We start from the raw sequence: 19,863 nt of genomic DNA on the forward strand, positions 1-19,863 counted from the left end.
GCAAACTCATCCTTTTAGAGACTTGTTTGGGCTCATGAGAGGAGTAGAAAAACATCAAAAATTTCAGTCCTGCATGATTCTACCAAGAAATGTGTGTTCATTGAAACCGCTGGTTTTTGATAGTTTGGGCCCTATTGAATAATGAATGTTTTGAATTTTCTCCAAAAGTAAAGTAGTTGCAAACTCATCCTTTTAGAAACTTGTTTGGGCTGTTGAGAGGAGTAAAAAACCATCAAAAATTTCAATCCTGCATGATTTTACCAAGAAATGTGATTCTTCATTCAAAACCTGATTTTTGCTATTGGGCTCTATTGAATAATGAATGTTTTGAATTTTCTCCAAAAGTAAAGTAGTTGCAAACTCATGCTTTTAGAGACTTGTTTGGGCTCATGAGAGGAGTAGAAAAACATCAAAAATTTCAGTCCTGCATGATTCTACCAAGAAATGTGTGTTCATTCAAACCGCTAGTTTTTGATAGTTTGGGCCCTATTGAATAATGAATGTTTTGAATTTTCTCCAAAAGTAAAGTAGTTGCAAACTCATCCTTTTAGAAACTTGTTTGGGCTGTTGAGAGGAGTAAAAAACCATCAAAAATTTCAATCCTGCATGATTTTACCAAGAAATGTGATTCTTCATTCAAAACCTGATTTTTGCTATTGGGCTCTATTGAATAATGAATGTTTTGAATTTTCTCCAAAAGTAAAGTAGTTGCAGACTCATGCTTTTAGAGTCTTGTTTGGGCTCATGAGAGGAGTAGAAAAACATCAAAAATTTCAGTCCTGCATGATTCTACCAAGAAATGTGTGTTCATTGAAACCGCTGGTTTTTGATAGTTTGGGCCCTATTGAATAATGAATGTTTTGAATTTTCTCCAAAAGTAAAGTAGTTGCAAACTCATCCTTTTAGAAACTTGTTTGGGCTGTTGAGAGGAGTAAAAAACCATCAAAAATTTCAATCCTGCATGATTCTACCAAGAAATGTGATTCTTCATTCAAAACGCTGGTTTTTGCTATTGGGCTCTATTGAATAATGAATGTTTTGAATTTTCTCCAAAAGTAAAGTAGTTGCAAACTCATCCTTTTAGAGACTTGTTTGGGCTCATGAGAGGAGTAGAAAAAAATCAAAAATTTCAGTCCTGCACGATTCTACCAAGAAACGTGTGTTCATTCAAACCGCTGGTTTTTGATATTTTGGGCCCTATTGAATAATGAATGTTTTGAATTTTCTCCAAAAGTAAAGTAGTTGCAAACTCATGCCTTTAGAGACTTGTTTGGGCTCATGAGAGGAGTAGAAAAACATCAAAAATTTCAGTCCTGCATGATTCTACCAAGAAATGTGTGTTCATTGAAACCGCTGGTTTTTGATAGTTTGGGCCCTATTGAATAATGAATGTTTTGAATTTTCTCCAAAAGTAAAGTAGTTGCAAACTCATCCTTTTAGAAACTTGTTTGGGCTGTTGAGAGGAGTAAAAAACCATCAAAAAATTCAATCCTGCATGATTTTACCAAGAAATGTGATTCTTCATTCAAAACCTGATTTTTGCTATTGGGCTCTATTGAATAATGAATGTTTTGAATTTTCTCCAAAAGTAAAGTAGTTGCAAACTCATGCTTTTAGAGACTTATTTGGGCTCATGAGAGGAGTAGAAAAACATCAAAAATTTCAGTCCTGCATGATTCTACCAAGAAATGTGTGTTCATTGAAACCGCTGGTTTTTGATAGTTTGGGCCCTATTGAATAATGAATGTTTTGAATTTTCTCCAAAAGTAAAGTAGTTGCAAACTCATGCTTTTAGAGACTTGTTTGGGCTCATGAGAGGAGTAGAAAAACATCAAAAATTTCAGTCCTGCATGATTCTACCAAGAAATGTGTGTTCATTGAAACCGCTGGTTTTTGATAGTTTGTGCCCTATTGAATAATGAATGTTTTGAATTTTCTCCAAAAGTAAAGTAGTTGCAAACTCATCCTTTTAGAAACTTGTTTGGGCTGTTGAGAGGAGTAAAAAACCATCAAAAATTTCAATCCTGCATGATTTTGCCAAGAAATGTGATTCTTCATTCAAAACCTGATTTTTGCTATTGGGCTCTATTGAATAATGAATGTTTTGAATTTTCTCCAAAAGTAAAGTAGTTGCAAACTCATGCTTTTAGAGTCTTGTTTGGGCTCATGAGAGGAGTAGAAAAACATCAAAAATTTCAGTCCTGCATGATTCTACCAAGAAATGTGTGTTCATTGAAACCGCTGGTTTTTGATAGTTTGGGCCCTATTGAATAATGAATGTTTTGAATTTTCTCCAAAAGTAAAGTAGTTGCAAACTCATCCTTTTAGAAACTTGTTTGGGCTGTTGAGAGGAGTAATAAACCATCAAAAATTTCAATCCTGCATGATTCTACCAAGAAATGTGATTCTTCATTCAAAACGCTGGTTTTTGCTATTGGGCTCTATTGAATAATGAATGTTTTGAATTTTCTCCAAAAGTAAAGTAGTTGCAAACTCATCCTTTTAGAGACTTGTTTGGGCTCATGAGAGGAGTAGAAAAAAATCAAAAATTTCAGTCCTGCACGATTCTACCAAGAAATGTGTGCTCATTCAAACCGCTGGTTTTTGATATTTTGGGCCCTATTGAATAATGAATGTTTTGAATTTTCTCCAAAAGTAAAGTAGTTGCAAACTCATGCTTTTAGAGACTTGTTTGGGCTCATGAGAGGAGTAGAAAAACATCAAAAATTTCAGTCCTGCATGATTCTACCAAGAAATGTGTGTTCATTGAAACCGCTGGTTTTTGATAGTTTGGGCCCTATTGAATAATGAATGTTTTGAATTTTCTCCAAAAGTAAAGTAGTTGCAAACTCATCCTTTTAGAAACTTGTTTGGGCTGTTGAGAGGAGTAAAAAACCATCAAAAATTTCAATCCTGCATGATTTTACCAAGAAATGTGATTCTTCATTCAAAACCTGATTTTTGCTATTGGGCTCTATTGAATAATGAATGTTTTGAATTTTCTCCAAAAGTAAAGTAGTTGCAAACTCATGCTTTTAGAGACTTGTTTGGGCTCATGAGAGGAGTAGAAAAACATCAAAAATTTCAGTCCTGCATGATTCTACCAAGAAATGTGTGTTCATTCAAACCGCTGGTTTTTGATAGTTTGGGCCCTATTGAATAATGAATGTTTTGAATTTTCTCCAAAAGTAAAGTAGTTGCAAACTCATCCTTTTAGAAACTTGTTTGGGCTGTTGAGAGGAGTAAAAAACCATCAAAAATTTCAATCCTGCATGATTTTACCAAGAAATGTGATTCTTCATTCAAAACCTGATTTTTGCTATTGGGCTCTATTGAATAATGAATGTTTTGAATTTTCTCCAAAAGTAAAGTAGTTGCAAACTCATGCTTTTAGAGTCTTGTTTGGGCTCATGAGAGGAGTAGAAAAACATCAAAAATTTCAGTCCTGCATGATTCTACCAAGAAATGTGTGTTCATTGAAACCGCTGGTTTTTGATAATTTGGGCCCTATTGAATAATGAATGTTTTGAATTTTCTCCAAAAGTAAAGTAGTTGCAAACTCATCCTTTTAGAAACTTGTTTGGGCTGTTGAGAGGAGTAAAAAACCATCAAAAATTTCAATCCTGCATGATTCTACCAAGAAATGTGATTCTTCATTCAAAACGCTGGTTTTTGCTATTGGGCTCTATTGAATAATGAATGTTTTGAATTTTCTCCAAAATTAAAGTAGTTGCAAACTCATCCTTTTAGAGACTTGTTTGGGCTCATGAGATGAGTAGAAAAAAATCAAAAATTTCAGTCCTGCACGATTCTACCAAGAAACGTGTGTTCATTCAAACCGCTGGTTTTTGATATTTTGGGCCCTATTGAATAATGAATGTTTTGAATTTTCTCCAAAAGTAAAGTAGTTGCAAACTCATGCTTTTAGAGACTTGTTTGGGCTCATGAGAGGAGTAGAAAAACATCAAAAATTTCAGTCCTGCATGATTCTACCAAGAAATGTGTGTTCATTGAAACCGCTGGTTTTTGATAGTTTGGGCCCTATTGAATAATGAATGTTTTGAATTTTCTCCAAAAGTAAAGTAGTTGCAAACTCATCCTTTTAGAAACTTGTTTGGGCTGTTGAGAGGAGTAAAAAACCATCAAAAATTTCAATCCTGCATGATTTTACCAAGAAATGTGATTCTTCATTCAAAACCTGATTTTTGCTATTGGGCTCTATTGAATAATGAATGTTTTGAATTTTCTCCAAAAGTAAAATAGTTGCAAACTCATGCTTTTAGAGACTTGTTTGGGCTCATGAGAGGAGTAGAAAAACATCAAAAATTTCAGTCCTGCATGATTCTACCAAGAAATGTGTGTTCATTGAAACTGCTGGTTTTTGATAGTTTGGGCCCTATTGAATAATGAATGTTTTGAATTTTCTCCAAAAGTAAAGTAGTTGCAAACTCATCCTTTTAGAAACTTGTTTGGGCTGTTGAGAGGAGTAAAAAACCATCAAAAATTTCAATCCTGCATGATTTTACCAAGAAATGTGATTCTTCATTCAAAACCTGATTTTTGCTATTGGGCTCTATTGAATAATGAATGTTTTGAATTTTCTCCAAAAGTAAAGTAGTTGCAAACTCATGCTTTTAGAGTCTTGTTTGGGCTCATGAGAGGAGTAGAAAAACATCAAAAATTTCAGTCCTGCATGATTCTACCAAGAAATGTGTGTTCATTGAAACCGCTGGTTTTTGATAGTTTGGGCCCTATTGAATAATGAATGTTTTGAATTTTCTCCAAAAGTAAAGTAGTTGCAAACTCATCCTTTCAGAAACTTGTTTGGGCTGTTGAGAGGAGTAAAAAACCATCAAAAATTTCAATCCTGCATGATTTTACCAAGAAATGTGATTCTTCATTCAAAACCTGATTTTTGCTATTGGGCTCTATTGAATAATGAATGTTTTGAATTTTCTCCAAAAGTAAAGTAGTTGCAAACTCATGCTTTTAGAGACTTGTTTGGGCTCATGAGAGGAGTAGAAAAACATCAAAAATTTCAGTCCTGCAAGATTCTACCAAGAAATGTGTGTTCATTCAAACCGCTGGTTTTTGATAGTTTGGGCCCTATTGAATAATGAATGTTTTGAATTTTCTCCAAAAGTAAAGTAGTTGCAAACTCATCCTTTTAGAAACTTGTTTGGGCTGTTGAGAGGAGTAAAAAACCATCAAAAATTTCAATCCTGCATGATTTTACCAAGAAATGTGATTCAAAACCTGATTTTTGCTATTGGGCTCTATTGAATAATGAATGTTTTGAATTTTCTCCAAAAGTAAAGTAGTTGCAAACTCATGCTTTTAGAGTCTTGTTTGGGCTCATGAGAGGAGTAGAAAAACATCAAAAATTTCAGTCCTGCATGATTCTACCAAGAAATGTGTGTTCATTGAAACCGCTGGTTTTTGATAGTTTGGGCCCTATTGAATAATGAATGTTTTGAATTTTCTCCAAAAGTAAAGTAGTTGCAAACTCATCCTTTTAGAAACTTGTTTGGGCTGTTGAGAGGAGTAAAAAACCATCAAAAATTTCAATCCTGCATGATTCTACCAAGAAATGTGATTCTTCATTCAAAACGCTGGTTTTTGCTATTGGGCTCTATTGAATAATGAATGTTTTGAATTTTCTCCAAAAGTAAAGTAGTTGCAAACTCATCCTTTTAGAGACTTGTTTGGGCTCATGAGAGGAGTAGAAAAAAATCAAAAATTTCAGTCCTGCACGATTCTACCAAGAAACGTGTGTTCATTCAAACCGCTGGTTTTTGATATTTTGGGTCCTATTGAATAATGAATGTTTTGAATTTTCTCCAAAAGTAAAGTAGTTGCAAACTCATGCTTTTAGAGACTTGTTTGGGCTCATGAGAGGAGTAGAAAAACATCAAAAATTTCAGTCCTGCATGATTCTACCAAGAAATGTGTGTTCATTCAAACCGCTGGTTTTTGATAGTTTGGGCCCTATTGAATAATGAATGTTTTGAATTTTCTCCAAAAGTAAAGTAGTTGCAAACTCATCCTTTTAGAAACTTGTTTGGGCTGTTGAGAGGAGTAAAAAACCATCAAAAATTTCAATCCTGCATGATTTTACCAAGAAATGTGATTCTTCATTCAAAACCTGATTTTTGCTATTGGGCTCTATTGAATAATGAATGTTTTGAATTTTCTCCAAAAGTAAAGTAGTTGCAAACTCATGCTTTTAGAGTCTTGTTTGGGCTCATGAGAGGAGTAGAAAAACATCAAAAATTTCAGTCCTGCATGATTCTACCAAGAAATGTGTGTTCATTGAAACCGCTGGTTTTTGATAGTTTGGGCCCTATTGAATAATGAATGTTTTGAATTTTCTCCAAAAGTAAAGTAGTTGCAAACTCATCCTTTTAGAAACTTGTTTGGGCTGTTGAGAGGAGTAAAAAACCATCAAAAATTTCAATCCTGCATGATTCTACCAAGAAATGTGATTCTTCATTCAAAACGCTGGTTTTTGCTATTGGGCTCTATTGAATAATGAATGTTTTGAATTTTCTCCAAAAGTAAAGTAGTTGCAAACTCATCCTTTTAGAAACTTGTTTGGGCTGTTGAGAGGAGTAAAAAACCATCAAAAATTTCAATCCTGCATGATTTTACCAAGAAATGTGATTCTTCATTCAAAACCTGATTTTTGCTATTGGGCTCTATTGAATAATGAATGTTTTGAATTTTCTCCAAAAGTAAAGTGGTTGCAAACTCATGCTTTTAGAGTCTTGTTTGGGCTCATGAGAGGAGTAGAAAAACATCAAAAATTTCAGTCCTGCATGATTCTACCAAGAAATGTGTGTTCATTGAAACTGCTGGTTTTTGATAGTTTGGGCCCTATTGAATAATGAATGTTTTGAATTTTCTCCAAAAGTAAAGTATTTGCAAACTCATCCTTTTAGAAACTTGTTTGGGCTGTTGAGAGGAGTAAAAAACCATCAAAAATTTCAATCCTGCATGATTTTACCAAGTAATGTGATTCTTCATTCAAAACCTGATTTTTGCTATTGGGCTCTATTGAATAATGAATGTTTTGAATTTTCTCCAAAAGTAAAGTAGTTGCAAACTCATGCTTTTAGAGACTTGTTTGGGCTCATGAGAGGAGTAGAAAAACATCAAAAATTTCAGTCCTGCATGATTCTACCAAGAAATGTGTGTTCATTCAAACCGCTGGTTTTTGATAGTTTGGGCCCTATTGAATAATGAATGTTTTGAATTTTCTCCAAAAGTAAAGTAGTTGCAAACTCATCCTTTTAGAAACTTGTTTGGGCTGTTGAGAGGAGTAAAAAACCATCAAAAATTTCAATCCTGCATGATTTTACCAAGAAATGTGATTCTTCATTCAAAACCTGATTTTTGCTATTGGGCTCTATTGAATAATGAATGTTTTGAATTTTCTCCAAAAGTAAAGTAGTTGCAAACTCATGCTTTTAGAGTCTTGTTTGGGCTCATGAGAGGAGTAGAAAAACATCAAAAATTTCAGTCCTGCATGATTCTACCAAGAAATGTGTGTTCATTGAAACCGCTGGTTTTTGATAGTTTGGGCCCTATTGAATAATGAATGTTTTGAATTTTCTCCAAAAGTAAAGTAGTTGCAAACTCATCCTTTTAGAAACTTGTTTGGGCTGTTGAGAGGAGTAAAAAACCATCAAAAATTTCAATCCTGCATGATTCTACCAAGAAATGTGATTCTTCATTCAAAACGCTGGTTTTTGCTATTGGGCTCTATTGAATAATGAATGTTTTGAATTTTCTCCAAAAGTAAAGTAGTTGCAAACTCATCCTTTTAGAGACTTGTTTGGGCTCATGAGAGGAGTAGAAAAAAATCAAAAATTTCAGTCCTGCACGATTCTACCAAGAAACGTGTGTTCATTCAAACCGCTGGTTTTTGATATTTTGGGCCCTATTGAATAATGAATGTTTTGAATTTTCTCCAAAAGTAAAGTAGTTGCAAACTCATGCTTTTAGAGACTTGTTTGGGCTCATGAGAGGAGTAGAAAAACATCAAAAATTTCAGTCCTGCATGATTCTACCAAGAAATGTGTGTTCATTGAAACCGCTGGTTTTTGATAGTTTGGGCCCTATTGAATAATGAATGTTTTGAATTTTCTCCAAAAGTAAAGTAGTTGCAAACTCATCCTTTTAGAAACTTGTTTGGGCTGTTGAGAGGAGTAAAACACCATCAAAAAATTCAATCCTGCATGATTTTACCAAGAAATGTGATTCTTCATTCAAAACCTGATTTTTGCTATTGGGCTCTATTGAATAATGAATGTTTTGAATTTTCTCCAAAAGTAAAGTAGTTGCAAACTCATGCTTTTAGAGACTTGTTTGGGCTCATGAGAGGAGTAGAAAAACATCAAAAATTTCAGTCCTGCATGATTCTACCAAGAAATGTGTGTTCATTGAAACCTCTGGTTTTTGATAGTTTGGGCCCTATTGAATAATGAATGTTTTGAATTTTCTCCAAAAGTAAAGTAGTTGCAAACTCATCCTTTTAGAAACTTGTTTGGGCTGTTGAGAGGAGTAAAAAACCATCAAAAATTTCAATCCTGCATGATTTTACCAAGAAATGTGATTCTTCATTCAAAACCTGATTTTTGCTATTGGGCTCTATTGAATAATGAATGTTTTGAATTTTCTCCAAAAGTAAAGTAGTTGCAAACTCATGCTTTTAGAGTCTTGTTTGGGCTCATGAGAGGAGTAGAAAAACATCAAAAATTTCAGTCCTGCATGATTCTACCAAGAAATGTGTGTTCATTGAAACCGCTGGTTTTTGATAGTTTGGGCCCTTTTGAATAATGAATGTTTTGAATTTTCTCCAAAAGTAAAGTAGTTGGAAACTCATCCTTTTAGAAACTTGTTTGGGCTGTTGAGAGGAGTAAAAAACCATCAAAAATTTCAATCCTGCATGATTTTACCAAGAAATGTGATTCTTCATTCAAAACCTGATTTTTGCTATTGGGCTCTATTGAATAATGAATGTTTTGAATTTTCTCCAAAAGTAAAGTAGTTGCAAACTCATGCTTTTAGAGACTTGTTTGTGCTCATGAGAGGAGTAGAAAAACATCAAAAATTTCAGTCCTGCATGATTCTACCAAGAAATGTGTGTTCATTGAAACCGCTGGTTTTTGATAGTTTGGGCCCTATTGAATAATGAATGTTTTGAATTTTCTCCAAAAGTAAAGTAGTTGCAAACTCATCCTTTTAGAAACTTGTTTGGGCTGTTGAGAGGAGTAAAAAACCATCAAAAATTTCAATCCTGCATGATTCTACCAAGAAATGTGATTCTTCATTCAAAACCTGATTTTTGCTATTGGGCTCTATTGAATAATGAATGTTTTGAATTTTCTCCAAAAGTAAAGTAGTTGCAAACTCATGCTTTTAGAGACTTGTATGGGCTCATGAGAGGAGTAGAAAAACATCAAAAATTTCAGTCCTGCATGATTCTACCAAGAAATGTGTGTTCATTGAAACTGCTGGTTTTTGATAGTTTGGGCCCTATTGAATAATGAATGTTTTGAATTTTCTCCAAAAGTAAAGTAGTTGCAAACTCATCCTTTTAGAAACTTGTTTGGGCTGTTGAGAGGAGTAAAAAACCATCAAAAATTTCAATCCTGCATGATTTTACCAAGAAATGTGATTCTTCATTCAAAACCTGATTTTTGCTATTGGGCTCTATTGAATAATGAATGTTTTGAATTTTCTCCAAAAGTAAAGTAGTTGCAAACTCATGCTTTTAGAGTCTTGTTTGGGCTCATGAGAGGAGTAGAAAAACATCAAAAATTTCAGTCCTGCATGATTCTACCAAGAAATGTGTGTTCATTGAAACCGCTGGTTTTTGATAGTTTGGGCCCTATTGAATAATGAATGTTTTGAATTTTCTCCAAAAGTAAAGTAGTTGCAAACTCATCCTTTTAGAAACTTGTTTGGGCTGTTGAGAGGAGTAAAAAACCATCAAAAATTTCAATCCTGCATGATTTTACCAAGAAATGTGATTCTTCATTCAAAACCTGATTTTTGCTATTGGGCTCTATTGAATAATGAATGTTTTGAATTTTCTCCAAAAGTAAAGTAGTTGCAAACTCATGCTTTTAGAGACTTTTTTGGGCTCATGAGAGGAGTAGAAAAACATCAAAAATTTCAGTCCTGCATGATTCTACCAAGAAATGTGTGTTCATTCAAACCGCTGGTTTTTGATAGTTTGGGCCCTATTGAATAATGAATGTTTTGAATTTTCTCCAAAAGTAAAGTAGTTGCAAACTCATCCTTTTAGAAACTTGTTTGGGCTGTTGAGAGGAGTAAAAAACCATCAAAAATTTCAATCCTGCATGATTTTACCAAGAAATGTGATTCTTCATTCAAAACCTGATTTTTGCTATTGGGCTCTATTGAATAATGAATGTTTTGAATTTTCTCCAAAAGTAAAGTAGTTGCAAACTCATGCTTTTAGAGTCTTGTTTGGGCTCATGAGAGGAGTAGAAAAACATCAAAAATTTCAGTCCTGCATGATTCTACCAAGAAATGTGTGTTCATTGAAACCGCTGGTTTTTGATAGTTTGGGCCCTATTGAATAATGAATGTTTTGAATTTTCTCCAAAAGTAAAGTAGTTGCAAACTCATCCTTTTAGAAACTTGTTTGGGCTGTTGAGAGGAGTAAAAAACCATCAAAAATTTCAATCCTGCATGATTCTACCAAGAAATGTGATTCTTCATTCAAAACGCTGGTTTTTGCTATTGGGCTCTATTGAATAATGAATGTTTTGAATTTTCTCCAAAAGTAAAGTAGTTGCAAACTCATCCTTATAGAGACTTGTTTGGGCTCATGAGAGGAGTAGAAAAAAATCAAAAATTTCAGTCCTGCACGATTCTACCAAGAAACGTGTGTTCATTCAAACCGCTGGTTTTTGATATTTTGGGCCCTATTGAATAATGAATGTTTTGAATTTTCTCCAAAAGTAAAGTAGTTGCAAACTCATGCTTTTAGAGACTTGTTTGGGCTCATGAGAGGAGTAGAAAAACATCAAAAATTTCAGTCCTGCATGATTCTACCAAGAAATGTGTGTTCATTGAAACCGCTGGTTTTTGATAGTTTGGGCCCTATTGAATAATGAATGTTTTGAATTTTCTCCAAAAGTAAAGTAGTTGCAAACTCATCCTTTTAGAAACTTGTTTGGGCTGTTGAGAGGAGTAAAACACCATCAAAAAATTCAATCCTGCATGATTTTACCAAGAAATGTGATTCTTCATTCAAAACCTGATTTTTGCTATTGGGCTCTATTGAATAATGAATGTTTTGAATTTTCTCCAAAAGTAAAGTAGTTGCAAACTCATGCTTTTAGAGACTTGTTTGGGCTCATGAGAGGAGTAGAAAAACATCAAAAATTTCAGTCCTGCATGATTCTACCAAGAAATGTGTGTTCATTGAAACCTCTGGTTTTTGATAGTTTGGGCCCTATTGAATAATGAATGTTTTGAATTTTCTCCAAAAGTAAAGTAGTTGCAAACTCATCCTTTTAGAAACTTGTTTGGGCTGTTGAGAGGAGTAAAAAACCATCAAAAATTTCAATCCTGCATGATTTTACCAAGAAATGTGATTCTTCATTCAAAACCTGATTTTTGCTATTGGGCTCTATTGAATAATGAATGTTTTGAATTTTCTCCAAAAGTAAAGTAGTTGCAAACTCATGCTTTTAGAGACTTGTTTGGGCTCATGAGAGGAGTAGAAAAACATCAAAAATTTCAGTCCTGCATGATTCTACCAAGAAATGTGTGTTCATTGAAACCGCTGGTTTTTGATAGTTTGGGCCCTATTGAATAATGAATGTTTTGAATTTTCTCCAAAAGTAAAGTAGTTGCAAACTCATCCTTTTAGAAACTTGTTTGGGCTGTTGAGAGGAGTAAAAAACCATCAAAAATTTCAATCCTGCATGATTCTACCAAGAAATGTGATTCTTCATTCAAAACCTGATTTTTGCTATTGGGCTCTATTGAATAATGAATGTTTTGAATTTTCTCCAAAAGTAAAGTAGTTGCAAACTCATGCTTTTAGAGACTTGTATGGGCTCATGAGAGGAGTAGAAAAACATCAAAAATTTCAGTCCTGCATGATTCTACCAAGAAATGTGTGTTCATTGAAACTGCTGGTTTTTGATAGTTTGGGCCCTATTGAATAATGAATGTTTTGAATTTTCTCCAAAAGTAAAGTAGTTGCAAACTCATCCTTTTAGAAACTTGTTTGGGCTGTTGAGAGGAGTAAAAAACCATCAAAAATTTCAATACTGCATGATTCTACCAAGAAATGTGATTCTTCATTCAAAACCTGATTTTTGCTATTGGGCTCTATTGAATAATGAATGTTTTGAATTTTCTCCAAAAGTAAAGTAGTTGCAAACTCATGCTTTTAGAGACTTGTTTGGGCTCATGAGAGGAGTAGAAAAACATCAAAAATTTCAGTCCTGCATGATTCTACCAAGAAATGTGTGTTCATTCAAACCGCTGGTTTTTGATAGTTTGGGCCCTATTGAATAATGAATGTTTTGAATTTTCTCCAAAAGTAAAGTAGTTGCAAACTCATCCTTTTAGAAACTTGTTTGGGCTGTTGAGAGGAGTAAAAAACCATCAAAAATTTCAATCCTGCATGATTTTACCAAGAAATGTGATTCTTCATTCAAAACCTGATTTTTGCTATTGGGCTCTATTGAATAATGAATGTTTTGAATTTTCTCCAAAAGTAAAGTAGTTGCAAACTCATGCTTTTAGAGTCTTGTTTGGGCTCATGAGAGGAGTAGAAAAACATCAAAAATTTCAGTCCTGCATGATTCTACCAAGAAATGTGTGTTCATTGAAACCGCTGGTTTTTGATAGTTTGGGCCCTATTGAATAATGAATGTTTTGAATTTTCTCCAAAAGTAAAGTAGTTGCAAACTCATCCTTTTAGAAACTTGTTTGGGCTGTTGAGAGGAGTAAAAAACCATCAAAAATTTCAATCCTGCATGATTCTACCAAGAAATGTGATTCTTCATTCAAAACGCTGGTTTTTGCTATTGGGCTCTATTGAATAATGAATGTTTTGAATTTTCTCCAAAAGTAAAGTAGTTGCAAACTCATGCTTTTAGAAACTTGTTTGGGCTCATGAGAGGAGTAGAAAAACATCAAAAATTTGAGTCCTGCATGATTCTACCAAGAAATGTGTGTTCATTCAAACCGCTGGTTTTTATAGTTTGGGCCCTATTGAATAATGAATGTTTTGAATTTTCTCCAAAAGTAAAGTAGTTGCAAACTCATCCTTTTAGAAACTTGTTTGGGCTGTTGAGAGGAGTAAAAAACCATCAAAAATTTCAATCCTGCATGATTTTACCAAGAAATGTGATTCTTCATTCAAAACCTGATTTTTGCTATTGGGCTCTATTGAATAATGAATGTTTTGAATTTTCTCCAAAAGTAAAGTGGTTGCAAACTCATGCTTTTAGAGTCTTGTTTGGGCTCATGAGAGGAGTAGAAAAACATCAAAAATTTCAGTCCTGCATGATTCTACCAAGAAATGTGTGTTCATTGAAACTGCTGGTTTTTGATAGTTTGGGCCCTATTGAATAATGAATGTTTTGAATTTTCTCCAAAAGTAAAGTAGTTGCAAACTCATCCTTTTAGAAACTTGTTTGGGCTGTTGAGAGGAGTAAAAAACCATCAAAAATTTCAATCCTGCATGATTTTACCAAGTAATGTGATTCTTCATTCAAAACCTGATTTTTGCTATTGGGCTCTATTGAATAATGAATGTTTTGAATTTTCTCCAAAAGTAAAGTAGTTGCAAACTCATGCTTTTAGAGACTTGTTTGGGCTCATGAGAGGAGTAGAAAAACATCAAAAATTTCAGTCCTGCATGATTCTACCAAGAAATGTGTGTTCATTCAAACCGCTGGTTTTTGATAGTTTGGGCCCTATTGAATAATGAATGTTTTGAATTTTCTCCAAAAGTAAAGTAGTTGCAAACTCATCCTTTTAGAAACTTGTTTGGGCTGTTGAGAGGAGTAAAAAACCATCAAAAATTTCAATCCTGCATGATTTTACCAAGAAATGTGATTCTTCATTCAAAACCTGATTTTTGCTATTGGGCTCTATTGAATAATGAATGTTTTGAATTTTCTCCAAAAGTAAAGTAGTTGCAAACTCATGCTTTTAGAGTCTTGTTTGGGCTCATGAGAGGAGTAGAAAAACATCAAAAATTTCAGTCCTGCATGATTCTACCAAGAAATGTGTGTTCATTGAAACCGCTGGTTTTTGATAGTTTGGGCCCTATTGAATAATGAATGTTTTGAATTTTCTCCAAAAGTAAAGTAGTTGCAAACTCATCCTTTTAGAAACTTGTTTGGGCTGTTGAGAGGAGTAAAAAACCATCAAAAATTTCAATCCTGCATGATTCTACCAAGAAATGTGATTCTTCATTCAAAACGCTGGTTTTTGCTATTGGGCTCTATTGAATAATGAATGTTTTGAATTTTCTCCAAAAGTAAAGTAGTTGCAAACTCATCCTTTTAGAGACTTGTTTGGGCTCATGAGAGGAGTAGAAAAAAATCAAAAATTTCAGTCCTGCACGATTCTACCAAGAAACGTGTGTTCATTCAAACCGCTGGTTTTTGATATTTTGGGCCCTATTGAATAATGAATGTTTTGAATTTTCTCCAAAAGTAAAGTAGTTGCAAACTCATGCTTTTAGAGACTTGTTTGGGCTCATGAGAGGAGTAGAAAAACATCAAAAATTTCAGTCCTGCATGATTCTACCAAGAAATGTGTGTTCATTGAAACCGCTGGTTTTTGATAGTTTGGGCCCTATTGAATAATGAATGTTTTGAATTTTCTCCAAAAGTAAAGTAGTTGCAAACTCATCCTTTTAGAAACTTGTTTGGGCTGTTGAGAGGAGTAAAACACCATCAAAAAATTCAATCCTGCATGATTTTACCAAGAAATGTGATTCTTCATTCAAAACCTGATTTTTGCTATTGGGCTCTATTGAATAATGAATGTTTTGAATTTTCTCCAAAAGTAAAGTAGTTGCAAACTCATGCTTTTAGAGACTTGTTTGGGCTCATGAGAGGAGTAGAAAAACATCAAAAATTTCAGTCCTGCATGATTCTACCAAGAAATGTGTGTTCATTGAAACCTCTGGTTTTTGATAGTTTGGGCCCTATTGAATAATGAATGTTTTGAATTTTCTCCAAAAGTAAAGTAGTTGCAAACTCATCCTTTTAGAAACTTGTTTGGGCTGTTGAGAGGAGTAAAAAACCATCAAAAATTTCAATCCTGCATGATTTTACCAAGAAATGTGATTCTTCATTCAAAACCTGATTTTTGCTATTGGGCTCTATTGAATAATGAATGTTTTGAATTTTCTCCAAAAGTAAAGTAGTTGCAAACTCATGCTTTTAGAGTCTTGTTTGGGCTCATGAGAGGAGTAGAAAAACATCAAAAATTTCAGTCCTGCATGATTCTACCAAGAAATGTGTGTTCATTGAAACCGCTGGTTTTTGATAGTTTGGGCCCTTTTGAATAATGAATGTTTTGAATTTTCTCCAAAAGTAAAGTAGTTGGAAACTCATCCTTTTAGAAACTTGTTTGGGCTGTTGAGAGGAGTAAAAAACCATCAAAAATTTCAATCCTGCATGATTTTACCAAGAAATGTGATTCTTCATTCAAAACCTGATTTTTGCTATTGGGCTCTATTGAATAATGAATGTTTTGAATTTTCTCCAAAAGTAAAGTAGTTGCAAACTCATGCTTTTAGAGACTTGTTTGTGCTCATGAGAGGAGTAGAAAAACATCAAAAATTTCAGTCCTGCATGATTCTACCAAGAAATGTGTGTTCATTGAAACCGCTGGTTTTTGATAGTTTGGGCCCTATTGAATAATGAATGTTTTGAATTTTCTCCAAAAGTAAAGTAGTTGCAAACTCATCCTTTTAGAAACTTGTTTGGGCTGTTGAGAGGAGTAAAAAACCATCAAAAATTTCAATCCTGCATGATTCTACCAAGAAATGTGATTCTTCATTCAAAACCTGATTTTTGCTATTGGGCTCTATTGAATAATGAATGTTTTGAATTTTCTCCAAAAGTAAAGTAGTTGCAAACTCATGCTTTTAGAGACTTGTATGGGCTCATGAGAGGAGTAGAAAAACATCAAAAATTTCAGTCCTGCATGATTCTACCAAGAAATGTGTGTTCATTGAAACTGCTGGTTTTTGATAGTTTGGGCCCTATTGAATAATGAATGTTTTGAATTTTCTCCAAAAGTAAAGTAGTTGCAAACTCATCCTTTTAGAAACTTGTTTGGGCTGTTGAGAGGAGTAAAAAACCATCAAAAATTTCAATCCTGCATGATTTTACCAAGAAATGTGATTCTTCATTCAAAACCTGATTTTTGCTATTGGGCTCTATTGAATAATGAATGTTTTGAATTTTCTCCAAAAGTAAAGTAGTTGCAAACTCATGCTTTTAGAGACTTTTTTGGGCTCATGAGAGGAGTAGAAAAACATCAAAAATTTCAGTCCTGCATGATTCTACCAAGAAATGTGTGTTCATTCAAACCGCTGGTTTTTGATAGTTTGGGCCCTATTGAATAATGAATGTTTTGAATTTTCTCCAAAAGTAAAGTAGTTGCAAACTCATCCTTTTAGAAACTTGTTTGGGCTGTTGAGAGGAGTAAAAAACCATCAAAAATTTCAATCCTGCATGATTTTACCAAGAAATGTGATTCTTCATTCAAAACCTGATTTTTGCTATTGGGCTCTATTGAATAATGAATGTTTTGAATTTTCTCCAAAAGTAAAGTAGTTGCAAACTCATGCTTTTAGAGTCTTGTTTGGGCTCATGAGAGGAGTAGAAAAACATCAAAAATTTCAGTCCTGCATGATTCTACCAAGAAATGTGTGTTCATTGAAACCGCTGGTTTTTGATAGTTTGGGCCCTATTGAATAATGAATGTTTTGAATTTTCTCCAAAAGTAAAGTAGTTGCAAACTCATCCTTTTAGAAACTTGTTTGGGCTGTTGAGAGGAGTAAAAAACCATCAAAAATTTCAATCCTGCATGATTCTACCAAGAAATGTGATTCTTCATTCAAAACGCTGGTTTTTGCTATTGGGCTCTATTGAATAATGAATGTTTTGAATTTTCTCCAAAAGTAAAGTAGTTGCAAACTCATCCTTTTAGAGACTTGTTTGGGCTCATGAGAGGAGTAGAAAAAAATCAAAAATTTCAGTCCTGCACGATTCTACCAAGAAACGTGTGTTCATTCAAACCGCTGGTTTTTGATATTTTGGGCCCTATTGAATAATGAATGTTTTGAATTTTCTCCAAAAGTAAAGTAGTTGCAAACTCATGCTTTTAGAGACTTGTTTGGGCTCATGAGAGGAGTAGAAAAACATCAAAAATTTCAGTCCTGCATGATTCTACCAAGAAATGTGTGTTCATTGAAACCGCTGGTTTTTGATAGTTTGGGCCCTATTGAATAATGAATGTTTTGAATTTTCTCCAAAAGTAAAGTAGTTGCAAACTCATCCTTTTAGAAACTTGTTTGGGCTGTTGAGAGGAGTAAAACACCATCAAAAAATTCAATCCTGCATGATTTTACCAAGAAATGTGATTCTTCATTCAAAACCTGATTTTTGCTATTGGGCTCTATTGAATAATGAATGTTTTGAATTTTCTCCAAAAGTAAAGTAGTTGCAAACTCATGCTTTTAGAGACTTGTTTGGGCTCATGAGAGGAGTAGAAAAACATCAAAAATTTCAGTCCTGCATGATTCTACCAAGAAATGTGTGTTCATTGAAACGTCTGGTTTTTGATAGTTTGGGCCCTATTGAATAATGAATGTTTTGAATTTTCTCCAAAAGTAAAGTAGTTGCAAACTCATCCTTTTAGAAACTTGTTTGGGCTGTTGAGAGGAGTAAAAAACCATCAAAAATTTCAATCCTGCATGATTTTACCAAGAAATGTGATTCTTCATTCAAAACCTGATTTTTGCTATTGGGCTCTATTGAATAATGAATGTTTTGAATTTTCTCCAAAAGTAAAGTAGTTGCAAACTCATGCTTTTAGAGACTTGTATGGGCTCATGAGAGGAGTAGAAAAACATCAAAAATTTCAGTCCTGCATGATTCTACCAAGAAATGTGTGTTCATTGAAACTGCTGGTTTTTGATAGTTTGGGCCCTATTGAATAATGAATGTTTTGAATTTTCTCCAAAAGTAAAGTAGTTGCAAACTCATCCTTTTAGAAACTTGTTTGGGCTGTTGAGAGGAGTAAAAAACCATCAAAAATTTCAATCCTGCATGATTCTACCAAGAAATGTGATTCTTCATTCAAAACCTGATTTTTGCTATTGGGCTCTATTGAATAATGAATGTTTTGAATTTTCTCCAAAAGTAAAGTAGTTGCAAACTCATGCTTTTAGAGACTTTTTTGGGCTCATGAGAGGAGTAGAAAAACATCAAAAATTTCAGTCCTGCATGATTCTACCAAGAAATGTGTGTTCATTCAAACCGCTGGTTTTTGATAGTTTGGGCCCTATTGAATAATGAATGTTTTGAATTTTCTCCAAAAGTAAAGTAGTTGCAAACTCATCCTTTTAGAAACTTGTTTGGGCTGTTGAGAGGAGTAAAAAACCATCAAAAATTTCAATCCTGCATGATTTTACCAAGAAATGTGATTCTTCATTCAAAACCTGATTTTTGCTATTGGGCTCTATTGAATAATGAATGTTTTGAATTTTCTCCAAAAGTAAAGTAGTTGCAAACTCATGCTTTTAGAGTCTTGTTTGGGCTCATGAGAGGAGTAGAAAAACATCAAAAATTTCAGTCCTGCATGATTCTACCAAGAAATGTGTGTTCATTGAAACCGCTGGTTTTTGATAGTTTGGGCCCTATTGAATAATGAATGTTTTGAATTTTCTCCAAAAGTAAAGTAGTTGCAAACTCATCCTTTTAGAAACTTGTTTGGGCTGTTGAGAGGAGTAAAAAACCATCAAAAATTTCAATCCTGCATGATTCTACCAAGAAATGTGATTCTTCATTCAAAACGCTGGTTTTTGCTATTGGGCTCTATTGAATAATGAATGTTTTGAATTTTCTCCAAAAGTAAAGTAGTTGCAAACTCATCCTTTTAGAGACTTGTTTGGGCTCATGAGAGGAGTAGAAAAAAATCAAAAATTTCAGTCCTGCACGATTCTACCAAGAAACGTGTGTTCATTCAAACCGCTGGTTTTTGATATTTTGGGCCCTATTGAATAATGAATGTTTTGAATTTTCTCCAAAAGTAAAGTAGTTGCAAACTCATGCTTTTAGAGACTTGTTTGGGCTCATGAGAGGAGTAGAAAAACATCAAAAATTTCAGTCCTGCATGATTCTACCAAGAAATGTGTGTTCATTGAAACCGCTGGTTTTTGATAGTTTGGGCCCTATTGAATAATGAATGTTTTGAATTTTCTCCAAAAGTAAAGTAGTTGCAAACTCATCCTTTTAGAAACTTGTTTGGGCTGTTGAGAGGAGTAAAACACCATCAAAAAATTCAATCCTGCATGATTTTACCAAGAAATGTGATTCTTCATTCAAAACCTGATTTTTGCTATTGGGCTCTATTGAATAATGAATGTTTTGAATTTTCTCCAAAAGTAAAGTAGTTGCAAACTCATGCTTTTAGAGACTTGTTTGGGCTCATGAGAGGAGTAGAAAAACATCAAAAATTTCAGTCCTGCATGATTCTACCAAGAAATGTGTGTTCATTGAAACCTCTGGTTTTTGATAGTTTGGGCCCTATTGAATAATGAATGTTTTG

Source organism: Dendrobates tinctorius, unplaced genomic scaffold (assembly GCF_039654945.1).
Source record: "Dendrobates tinctorius isolate UK_male_01 unplaced genomic scaffold, ASM3965494v1 ptg000109l, whole genome shotgun sequence".
In the NCBI taxonomy this organism is placed as follows: domain Eukaryota; kingdom Metazoa; phylum Chordata; class Amphibia; order Anura; family Dendrobatidae; genus Dendrobates; species Dendrobates tinctorius.